At 40.3% G+C, this 13,004-nt stretch overlaps 1 protein-coding gene across 1 annotated transcript in view; it reads right to left on the bottom strand.

Moving 5' to 3' along the window:
- The window catches only part of mid2 (midline 2), a 143,923-nt gene extending 131,237 nt beyond the window's left edge, over positions 1–12,686 (bottom strand). The window contains exon 1 of the mRNA XM_075481536.1: positions 12,474–12,686. The gene's annotated coding sequence lies outside the window, so the exon portion shown is untranslated. The remainder of the gene's footprint in view (positions 1–12,473) is intronic.
- Positions 12,687–13,004: the final 318 nt, after the last annotated feature.

Raw genomic sequence — 13,004 nt, 5'->3', positions numbered from 1 at the left:
ATCAATAAGATTGTACAGATTTCAAGATTTGCTTGATTGATACTGAGTCAATGAAATGTGTTGAGGCACTGATACGGCTTGCTAGTCCAGGTTGATTTGCATCTTGTAATGGTGAAGTAAGATTTTAAATAAAGCAATCAAACTATAATCTGTGGAAAAAGACTTGGAACATGTTGCTGAAGCCACCATTTGACCAGGAGAAGCCTCATTTTTCTGTGACAAATGCTGCACCAGAGAGATCAAACTGCCTCTGGACCCTGGCGTACATGCAAAGCAGCAAAGATCTATTTATGAGGCAGAAGTGGCCCGGACACTATATGCCAGGCTTCGTTTGGAAGCACACTCAAGATCTATTGAGGAAAATAGAAAAATTCAGGCCCCCTATTCTGTCCACTTCTCTTTAAATCCCAATCATCCTGACGATTACCTGTCCGCATAAACTGAGGGCTTGACACAAAATTATTGGAATCACTTGCAAACCTTTCAATGCTGCTCTGTTTAAATTTGCTGTACGACTTAGATAATGCATGTAGAGGGAGTGAATGAAAGACAGATGATGAGGATCGCTATCATAATTACCACAATAACTTTTTATCAACTCTTTGGATGCAGCAGGAAACTGATTTTCTCTGCAGAGTATAGGATAACAACAGTTTACACATCTAAACCTGAAACTAATACATTCAAATCAATGGAACTGTACTGACGTCTTTTCTAATGTTTGTTGCACTCAACAAAAAGAAATAGCTTGAAGAATCAACTGAAATATGCTTCAATTCAAGAAGTTGTTATTTTAACAGATTTTAAAACAGATCACTGAACAAATCTAAATTCAAAACATTTAGACGATGCAAGCATATTTCTATTCTGCAGATAAAACATGTGCTCACGTAAATATTTCTGAGTGCGTTCATGCCTCACGGATAATGTGCGGTGGCTCTTTTTTCAATTTTTTTCATCCTGCCACTCCTAAACAACAAACGTCACACGATTATATACCTTGGACTGCCTTTGAGCATCATCAGGGAAAGACTTGTGTCTGTAAGGGAAATTTCAGTTGTTGTTATCAATTCAATTATTAGTCCAAGTTCAAAAATGAAAAATTAGAGATATTCTAGAAAAATGAATTCAAAATGAAATAGAAAGTCATAAGTTAAATAGATCCATTTTCCCTCAGCTGATGTCCCAGTTCTAGATTCCTCATTTCTTTTGATCCAGTTTAACCAGCATCTTCTTCTTCTTCTTCTTCTTCTTCTTCTTCTTCAAAAAAAGAAAAACTGTTTAAGTTGAGCAAAGAACCCATTTTTTCCCCCCACTGCCTGGAGGACAAGAGATGAACGAGAATTTTTTGAAATATGTTAGGATATCAAAGAATATCACAAAGAAAATAGCCTTTAACCAATCCACTTGGGTGTCTCTATTCAAAAGTGAATATGTACAGGGTGAGATAATGTAGTCGCACAGGCAGTGGTGCTGTGATAAAAATGTCAACATAAAGGCCCTGCTTCATTATCTCAACCCATTCGAACACAATCGTCATAGTTTCATATCTCAGCACATGTGACAGACAGACAACACCCACATTCAAAGTGGTTCATGGAGTTTTACTGATAACCAAACACGCAAACAAACTTGCAGAATGACAGCACTTTCTTTCTTTATTTTTTCCTTAAATCTTAGATCACATCCTCAACACAGCTGCAGAATGCTGGGGGTGAGGCAGCCGGCCTTTTCCCAGGATGCTTAGGCTGCACGGTTTATGTGAGTTTGTCTTTGTTGAGGCTTTCTGAGGTCTGGCTTCCTCTCTTGTCAGCTGAGGAATTCAAGCATGGGATTGGAAAATGCCACGATGCAACAGTAAATCTTTATTTACTCTGTGAGAAACCCAGCGGTGGCGGAGGACAGAAAGAATGCTGGAGCCTGTCCAACATCTGAGAGGAGGAGAGCCGTTCCAAGATCAGCTAGTCGAGATTTGATTCTAGTGCATGATCACAGCTGACCAGTCTTCAGTGACATAGAGAGTCGAGCACATTTTTCAGAGCTTCAAGGTTTGTTTTGGTCGCGTATTCTGTCACATAACTTTGCACCTCTTAGCACACTTATTCTTTATCAAGCCCTTAAGGCGAGGGGATCTGTTGAAAAAAAATAATAGAAAAGCTGATTAGTGGAGCTTTACTTTTGTGGAGTTATTGTATCTCATTTGTTCCTACAGCTCAGTATTAAATCCTTCAGCACATTCAGGTTTCACCAGGAAATGTGAAAAAAACATCACATCTTGTCCTGTATTTTAAGTTCAAACTTTTTTTTTCTTCCAGCAAGTCAAACCATGCCAAATCCCTCCTTATACGATGACTAAGTTAGGCAACATCTTCCTTAACATGCAATAATTAGGCACAAAATAGTTGCCTGTGCTTTGACTTGTAAAGACGATTCACCGATTTCTGACGTTTATGAGCCAACTTAACTCGCTAAGTGGCCTCATATCTCAAAATGTGGGAGTAAAATTACAAAGTGGTGAATGTGGAATGTCCCTGTTAACACGTTTATGTAGCTATAATTATCTGATTACATGTTATGCAGACAGCGGAGAGATGTGGCTCGTAACAGCCAAATTTGTCACCGACTTCACTGCACACAGGTCATTACTCATCAGTGTAAAGTTGCATGACAGGTTGATTAATCTCCATCTTTGGAGATTAAGAGGAGCGTCATCTTAACGAGACTGACCATCAAGCTCCTCTGCAAGCTGAACTGGCTGATGATGAGCTTTCCGAAATCAGTAGGGGTCACTGAGAAAAAAGGTGTGTGACCTTCTAATTTGACACCATATGCTTGTGACAAATAGTTTTCTTCTCTCTACAAACCTAATAATTAACATTCCTATAAGCACAGCAGAGGACATGAAACAGATAATCTGGCTGGAAATTGGCAGCACAGAATGGAGAGTGCATAGGGAATGTTAGGAAGATGATTAGAAACTACAAAGGGAAGATTTAGATCATGTTTGTAGGATGAGTGTGTGCATGTGTGTGTGTTTGTGTGTATGTGCCATATAAATCGAAATGAGAGCTTCACAATGAGAAAGAAAAAAGGCGAGGCGGAGGAAGATGGAAGCAGAGAGAGAAGAGGGTACATTTGAATGTGCTTACATGTGGAAAACCGTACATTTAGTTTTGGCAGAAGATGTTAGAAAGACAGTGGTTCGTATATCAAAGTGAGTTAAGATGAGGACCCTACCCCACTTCCCTGACAGTGTTTCTAAGAGGTCGCCGTCTTCTTCGATTCAGTTCCAACTAAAACTAGAGTGTCCTTTCCATTCTAAACAGAATGTGATAAATGAGGCCGATTATCTGCTATTACCATACTGGAAACTGCTGCTAAATAACAAAGAAAGAGAAGCACTTGAGCCAGATTAAAATAATAAGCCTTTCACATACCTGCAGATGCTGCAGGATGACATGTATTAGTGATGATTTTTGCACAGATTCAGCTTGCACTCAAGACAGACGAGGTGCAAAAATTGCATTAAGCTTCATCCAACCTTTTAATAGAAGAGTTTTGTTCAAAAAAGTATTTCATCAGAAGACAAATGTCATAGAAAATCACGTTCTAAAAAACACTTCATTGTACGGCTACAGAAGAAACATCCTGCTGCTTCTCAGGAAGGGGAAACTTCATTAAATTTCTATACAATTTGCAGTGAGTAGACACCAAAACCTTTTTCTAAAAATGTGTTTATTTAGATAAGGAATGAGAATTATAATAAGAATAGTATTGCAATATATACAAACTGCCCTGTAGTAACTTTGTGTAAAATCCCTAACTCGGAGAAGGTGGACAAGGAGGCAAAGGAGGGTTCCATGATTAAAAAACAGGATAAATGAATGGACCTGAGACACTCAAGCACAAACACAAGTAAAGGGATCTCAACGTGATCCTTCATGCTGCACTGTGTTTGGCCTCCAGTTGGCCGTTTGACTTTTGGCTAACAGACTGAAAGAAGACATTTGGACACTTATCTAGGTCTGTGGTTTGTCTTTATAAATGAGATGAAGTCGTAGCAGTTCACAGAGGAGAGCAGATTCAAGCTTGCTGCAGCAATATGCCCCTAACTGTCGAGGAGCTCTGTTTGGCCGAAATAACTGGCTGATGTCGACAAACTGTCACTGACAGCCATGAAGGTAGTATTTAGTGGAGCTGAAGCTCAGCTCTCACGCCACCAGCACTCACACAGCAGCAGTAATACATGACATGTGTACTAGTGTCTAATAGGTCAAGCGCCTGAGAAATGACCCCGAAAAAGTGTCTGCTATTACAATTCCAGAAAAAATTTGATGAATGACCTGAAAACATGCGGACAAAGTTTAATATTAAGTTATCGAGCATGGATAAATTTCGAGTTATAGTAAGAGCAAATAAGAAATTCTCCCTGCGTTTTCCATGGTGGCCCGGACGGGCCAGATTTTGAGCACTTACAGCTAAATACCTAAGAGCATTTGTGATATGACACAATTTTAGCAGGTCTCCTAAACTGTGAAACCACAATTTTGTTGGTTAGGTTTGTTTCAAGTAGGCCTTTGCTGAAAAAAATAAATAAATAATTTAACAATATCAGTCAACATCTCTGACCCAGTGTGCCACTGAAGTTGTGAATAGCAACACCCTCACTCACTTTGTCACAAAAAAATACTTCCACTATAACAATGCAGAGGATCTGGACAACATTAAGGGGATAGTTCACCTCTTCTGACATGAAGCTGTATGACATCACATATTAGCAATATCAGTTATGAACATTGACTCACCCCCTGCTGCATTCTGTGAGCGGAGTTCCAGCCGAGTTTTGGCGTTGACGAAGGTAGTCCGGCTAGTTTGCAAAGGGTCCCGAAAATAATGCGTCTTGCTTCTCAAAACAATATGCGTTCAAAAGAGTAATACATTTGCATCACAAAATGGTCCCTCCAGAAAAAGTCAGACCTCACAATCGCTTGGCAATATTTTTGCCTCCCTTCATATCAATGCGTACAGCCACCTAGCGATAGCCGCACCTGTTACAGTGTTTACTGCTCGGAAGCAGGGGACTGCTCAGTCTGCACTTCGGTTTGCACAGTTTACACAGCCCGTAGTGATACAAATGTAGAGAGAAATAGCTTTAGAAAGGTGAACTATCCCTTTAAGGAGCTTCGATTTGTGTCATTATGAGATAACAGCAATAATGAAGACAGTGAGGGGACCCTCAATTAACTCTAAAGCATACAGTATGATGTACAGAAAATCATTTTGTATGAACAGATTTTCTCAGTTGTTTTGCGGTGGGGGTCAAACAAAAATTACATTTTTAGGTCAACTAGAAATGACAGAGATTGCTGAGTCAAAAAGAAAAATAAATAAAAATTAATGAAGGCCGAGCATGTAAAATCATATGAATACAATTTTGCCCTTTTTCTAGGTCAGAAATTAAATTCTAGCAAATCATTGGTATTGACCATGTTAATTAAATGTCAGATTTCCTTGATATGGATTCATTTAATTCCCACTCACATGGATTTGATCCTCTTAACAAGTCTCTCTCACAATAAGAGAGTTGTGGTCCTAGGGGAAAGGTAGCATCTTTAAACCACCAAAGTGTACGACAGAAATAAGTCCTGATAAATCCTGGTTTTACAGGAATGACAGAAGCAGAATGCTAGTTGCATCGACTCGGCTCCTTTCTGACCGAGGAGAAGTATGCTCTATTATTCTGCAACTCGCTACAGTCGCTGAAATACATCTCTGCATCAGCTGATCAATAAAAACGGATCAATGGAAATTGATCAACTAGTCTGCCAGCACTGGAACTATTAACATTGCCTAAGATATTCTTAATTGCTTAGTGTTGGAGACTGTCATTCATTTTGGGGGGATGTGTGTAGGTTGTCAAGCAATGGCATCAGTCTCTGTTCAAGCATTAACACGAAACATTTGATGGGTTCACTTTCCCAAAGAGGAAAATGCTGCATTTCTGTGAAATCCCTTCAAAGAAAACTTGTTTTATATGAGACAAAACAAAAGTCTTATCAAGATAATAATAACTGTAACTGATGTTTCACAGAGAAAATAGTTCAATACTGTAATCTCAGTAATAAATAAAATGTGACCTTGCAGAAACTTTAATAGCCCCCATTGGGATAATATAATAATAACAGAGAGCTTTAACTATTACAATGCACTGAGTTTATGATCTGTCTTCCTCTCGTCTGTCTTCCAACGCGATGCCTCTCATCATCATAAACCCTGATTAATGTATATGAGCAAACAGTGGCCTTGTGCTCAGTTCCACAATTTCGCATCACCATAAGGTTACTTTGGTAGAACACAAATACAGGAAGCAACAGCAAAAGCCGAATAAACAAATAATCAAAGTTCTGCTTACATCACTGTCTTGGCTTCCTGCTTTGAAAAGTCATCTATTAAATCCTTTATATTCAGCTGGCAGGGCCTCGCTTGGCTTTCTCTTTTTGCCTCTTTTTCAACTACTGAAAACCACTTTTGCATTTGCACTCCATCATTTGTCCATTTCTATTTGCTGTCTGCTGAGGGAATATTGCTGTGCAGTTATAGGCTTCTCCCTACTTTAGACCCCCCCCCCCTCATTTTTCATTTTTTCAAATCACTCCATAATCCTCGTTTAAACTTCATTTGAAAATGTAACATGTATGTATGAGCTCACGAACTGTATGCTTGTATATGGCAAAGTTTTACATAACTATGTATTTAGTTGTTTTTTTTTCCCCCAATAAATGTAGAGTATATGTGCCACATGGGGCAGAAAGCTTGGCTCACAGATTAATTTGTACATTCTCAAACGCTTGTTATTGGTATGTGCAGCATAAATACTACACTTGTTTGCAGTTGAAGAATGATCACAAGGTAAAATGACTGAAATAAACTTGATGGTTGTACGACTGCAGATGCATCCGTTCAGGCCCTTATTTACCACGTGGTCTGATACAGTTGCATTAGGTCCATATATGCTAGTTATGCCTGTGCAGCCCACATTATACTTTCATGTATTTTTCCATAGCTGTAGTGTGTAAAGGCAGTATATAACTAGAATCAGTGACCCGTGTGACTGGATAACCAACAATGCGTCTGTGTTTTTGCTGCTCCCATTTAACAGAGGGGACAAAATGTGTGTTTGAGACAAAGTGTGTGTGCATGAAGGGCATGGAGGACGCGGAGGACGCAGCAGTCTCCCAAAGGAGGGATTTATCTGAAAAGAGCCTCCCATGAGTTGGCTTGATCTTGCCTCTTCATTCTTCGGTGGGGGCTGTACATGCTGGGGGGTGTGTGTGTGTGTGTGTATACATGCTCAGTGGTAGGGATTTAAGATGTTTCAAAAGGCTGCCCCCTGTGGACGGGATTGCACCCCCACCACAGGTTCATAATGCTAATCTGACTGACAGCTTGGTCCAGCTTTCAGCCAAGAAAACAGCCCACCACCAAGGTCTAAGTACCTGACTGCTGAAGACTCTTATCTTCCATGACATGACAGAGAAGAAGCTGCTCTCGCGACACTGTTCCCATGCAAATGCCGAGCTGCCTGTCACAGTCTCCGCCTCTTGCTGTCTGTCAGCACAACACTGTGAGACCTACGCTTCGTGTGACTCTGCTGGATATGACGGTTTGACAGGCTGTCATAGCTATGAACCAAAAGGCAGTGGAATGACTCTCTTTGTGCACTTCTGTATGCATTTTGAAAGAGCACCTTTTTAACCTCCAATTTCACTTTAAACCTGGGCATGACTCAACACGGTTCACTCCTGTTTCTGCAGATGCCCACGAAAGAAGGCCAAACTACAAGAAACTCCTGCCACGTCATTAAAAACACCCCCACGCGCCATCTGTCTCGTTTCTTCCTCCCTCAGGGGCAAACTGTGAGCTTATTTAGCTAAGATGCCCACTCATCAATCAGCGGGGATTTTTCACAAGCCATCCAAAACAGATTGAACAAGAGGACCCTCCTAATTGAATATTAAGCCCCTGATGAGGGGTGCGAAGAACTACTGCGATGTCATCTGGAGGCTGTGATGTGCTGCTGCACAGACAATGTGGTGCTGCTCAGTGTCTGTAGTGTCCTACCTGAGGTTAACCTGTCGCACTGTCAATCTTTTGGATAAGAAAAGTAACCACAGACACACACACACACACACACACACACACACACACACACACACACACACACACACACACACACACACACACGGCTTCACAGATGCGAGTAGGCTTGGCAAGCAAACAAGCAATCACAGCCCTTGTAAGAAGACTGTGGAAATCACCTTTTCATCAGTTAAGTCGAACACTAAATTTAGTTTACCGTGTACTCATTTTGGCTCGCGTTTACTAAGCACGCTGACAACAGGGAGAGAGGAAGCGACACGCAACAACAGATCACACGAAAGATTAAGGAGAAACCCATGACCCCCCCCCGATGAATTTAATTAAATTCTATCTCTGATAAAAGAAAAAAGTGATAACAATCACAAAGTTACAGGGAAAATGTATATTCTGGTGTGATGACATAATCTGATCTACGAGATGGATGATGAAGTGCAAAATGATCAGAGGAGGCACGCTTGAAAAGATCAAAAGCTCCCTTGGGTGCGGTTCCAAATGTTCACACGTAAAACACTCAGAGGAACAGACATGCGACAGCAGGAAGAGGAAGCAACGTGAGTTTTCACAACTGTCCTCATCATTATTGTAAAAAGCTAGAAATAAATTAAAATAAATTTAAAAAAAATTAAAAATTAAAAATTTAGATTTTGAAGAGAACCCTGAGTTTTTTCTAGTTGCTCTAGTAATTTTGAACCAATCAATGCAACTTTGTCAAAGCGATGATTTTACCTGCCAAATACACTGTTAAAGCTGTTGCAACCTCCTTCATGACTGATCTGTTTGTTTGGTTTGCTTGTGCGTTTGTTTCTTTGTTTGTTTGTTAGTCAAATAACCCAAAAAAGGGTTATGGATGGATTTTTAAAAGAGGTGGTGCGTGACCCAATTCAATGGTGATTAACTTTTCATGCCCATCTGGTTTCACATCTGGCTAGAGGATTTCTAATTTCAGCCTGAGCCGATGAGCAAAGTTTATATTACTCTTGTTAATATACATATAATCAGAACCAATGAGACCGCCATACACCAAGTTGTACAATGATTTTCCATTTTAATAGCAGGTTGGAGTTAACCAAACCACTGCTGGTCAGACTGGAAACAAGAATAGAAATGATCATAATTTTTAGAATAATAATCATTTCAAACCCTGTACACCAAAGTAAAAAAGAAAAACAACAAGGTTTTCAAGAGGTGGACTCTTGAAGAAATAAGTCACTTAAACTTGACTTCAGCTCAGCAAAACTCCTGAATTAAAGCGTTAACGTGTCAGGTGTTCATTCAGCCTAAATGATCTACGAAGATAAAAGTAAATGACATGTACAGAGAATACAAAGAATTTCAGTAATACTGGTTAAAGATTAACTACGATGAGCAACAGACATAAAGATGCTGTGACCAAGTTACTGTGTGTCCCTGCTGCCATCAGACAGTAAATCATGCCTGCATCCATCAATGTTTAAATACGGTAGTACATCGAAGAACTGACAGCTACATTGCAATTTTACTGTAAAGCTAGGAATTTAATTTTTCATTTTCGATTGCATCTCTAACATTTTAATACGACACAGCGGTGCCCTATATGGCTTACCAGGAGAGGGATTTGCAATATGTGCATAACTAGGGCTGTCATAATCATCATTTTTTGACTAATTGTGATGAATGACTTACAGTAATTCACTTTTTAATTGACTTAGTGCCACCATTGTGGATTAAGTACTTATCTTGTTCTTCCTTTTAAATGAACGGTATTAAGGCCTTTCACCACCACCTTTTTGCTACAAAGTCAACAAATTATGTCCAAGTGATTGAGCTCTCCTTTTTAATTTGGCTTGAAAACCAGGATGCGCCCACTGCATTGCTGTGCATTGGATTTGCAACTAAATCCATGGTGTTCATGTCAGCAGGGGGTTGTCCACGCACAATCAGTCGAATATTCGAAGGTGGATTCTCAGCACAGGTTCCATTAACTCACAGCAGGAGAACGGGTCGCAAAAAGATGGTAAGATTGAAAGTAGGAATGTACAATATTGGATTTTATATTGATACCAAATATGTTCATATTTTCTAACTCAGGCCAACTGCCAATACTGATACCAGTAAAGCACATATTTTTTCCACCGCACTGCAGAGAACATCAAGTCTTTCCAAATACCTAACACTAAAATTGTGCCCATCATGATGGCCCACTGGCAGATACAGACCAATTACACTGCTTTTCAAAGGTGCATCTTTACTCTTTACAACCTTCAATTACAGCAACATGTATATTTAACATTTACACAGAAATATTTTTGTTAAAAAACTGTATGAAATTCAATTTTGCTGATAACTAATATGCTGATATTCCATTCCGAAGCCTTCATCAGCTGATGCAGATAACAGTGACAATATCATCATACATCTCTTATTACTAGAATTAATCTAACCTAAAACTTTGGAAAAATAATGGGGCACAATCCTACTGGTACTAATAGTTTAATTAAAACACTTTAAGCTCCAACAAGTCACATCAGCATAGCAAATTATCTCCCTGATTAGTTCAAATTTTGATAAGAAATAAATGGGAAAAAAATAGCAGCCTAAAAATGTATTTACTGTACATATGTGTGACCACCAATCTTCAAATTTCTCAAAAGTTCTTGGTTCTTTTGTTACTTTCTGAAAAGCTAAATAAATCAGCAAACAGACCAAAAAGTCTGGAGAGTTTTTTTTATTTGCTGGAACGGGGAGTTGTACCTTCTGCCATAGAAGAGACATACAGAGCCACACAGGTACACCACTATTCTTGGAAATCATTGCAACTGCAGCAGCATCCTCACAGAATGCCAGTCCTCTGTCAGAACTATAATCATCCCAGCACGTAGACACTGACACTCTGACCTTCCTGCAGAAAAAGGCACTGCTCTTGTCATCAATATAATGTCTTAGTAATTATCATCTGAGGGCGCAACGTGAGAGTGTGTAAGAGACAGACACGCAGGGATGGATAGGCTGAGAAAGCAGGCAGCACCCTGTAGATGCATGATGAATGGGAGTGTCAGCTTTATTCACCCAACTACCAGAGCTGTCTCCGAGAGTGTCGGGCACCTGTCTCATTAACCACTCTGATCATGCATTAACAGGAGATCAAGAAACAAGGGGAATAAATCTTCTTTTTTTATTTCTTTTTTTACAAAATAGTGTTATTTTCTAGAACTGATCAAAAGGAATCAACCAGTCTCATGCTCCGATCATGTACTGTACATGGCACATATGTTTGATTTTGTTACTATATACTATATATATATATCATTAGTTATTCAAACATTCAAACAAAGAATTTACTGACCAGCTGTGTGAAAAAGAGACAAACAACACTCTCTGACACTGGACCCTACTTCCCTGGCCAGCATTGTTTTGGTCTTCTGCATAATTGATGCCTCACTGACATTTTACACTCTGCCTTTTTGAGGCCAAACCCAAAGCCCTTTTTCCTCCACTGTCACCAGCGTCACCAGCAGCAGCAGCAGCAGCAGCAGCACTACCCCCACACTAATCATGCTAATTGCAAGAGCCAAAAGGAGGAAATATCCCCATCGGAACTGCGTAGGATTCCCGTTGTATTTATTAGTGACTCTGTGATGATCACACTGGGCCCTCTTATTGTACCTTGATAACATCTGGATTGTTTGCATGTAAGTCTGACATTATTGACTGTTTTTTAAATTACTGTGAAGCAAAAAAAAAAAAAAAACCTAAAACAAAAAAGCTCAGTGGATAAATATAGTGCCTTTCTATATTATGTCTGTTGCTCTGGCTGATATCAGGGTCCAGGCTTGAAGTCAGCTCAGATGATTCCCTTAGTTCCAACTTTACCTCACACTGAAGTAACTGATAATTGCTGGACACCAAAAATACTCTTAAAGCATCACAAAACTATCCAGTTTCTCATTAGGCAGAATCAACATTAACAAGATTTCAAGGTAAAGCATACAAGTAGTTTTAAAACACTTCCAAATGCTCATTTATAATTCCCTTGACATAAACATTAATGACTAATTATGTCCCAGATGTAAAACTGACACACCACATACGACATCTGCCAGAGCACATTTGCTCTTACGCACACACTCATTGTTTTCATGAAGCACGTTTTTCGATCACAAGCTTCTCATGCACATAAAACAAGAGAAAGGCCAATACAACCCTGTACCCGTGCACATCGTTGCACAAACTAACTGATAACTGAGCCAGCTCGTATCCTCCTGAGCACGTTACTCTCTTGCTCCTCCACCAAAAAAAAAAAAAAAAAAAAAGCAGAGAAAAGAAGCACAGCCTACCTCGGTTCGCCGTGACAGCTCTGGCTGTCGATTTGTAGCGGGAACTGGCAGGGACGAGGCGCTCGGTTTGAAGATCACAGTTCGTAAGCGGAGAAGTTTTAACGCGACAGAGACTTCTGGGGCACACACATAGTGTCAAGAGTAGCGATCACAAGAGTATATTGTGACAGCGCCCCGAGACACATCTGTTCTGCTTGATCTGCCGGTGGACCATCAACGCTTCTTAATGATGTTGCTTTCCAACTCGGCTGTGCGCAACGGTGCGCTCCCTCTCCTTCCTGACGCGGTCTCCAAACCAAACACTCCCCAAGGACACGTGACCAAGCCACAGGGGACGGGAATAGCTCTGGTTCCCCAACGGCAGCAGCTGGGATCGGTTACACTGCTGCTCCTGTGCCCGCGCAACAAACCCGTGCTGTGCGCACCCATACTCCTCCTCCACCCGCTGCTCCATCCCCGGTGGCCTCATGGTGTCGCTGTCATTTGTCTTTAGGTTCTCAACAAGAAACACACGTGCTTAATTGGTCTGTT

This window comes from Odontesthes bonariensis, chromosome 13 (assembly GCF_027942865.1).
Source record: "Odontesthes bonariensis isolate fOdoBon6 chromosome 13, fOdoBon6.hap1, whole genome shotgun sequence".
Lineage (NCBI taxonomy): Eukaryota > Metazoa > Chordata > Actinopteri > Atheriniformes > Atherinopsidae > Odontesthes > Odontesthes bonariensis.
Note: the sequence above shows the minus strand (reverse complement) of the source record. Positions and strands in the feature narration are given on the sequence as shown.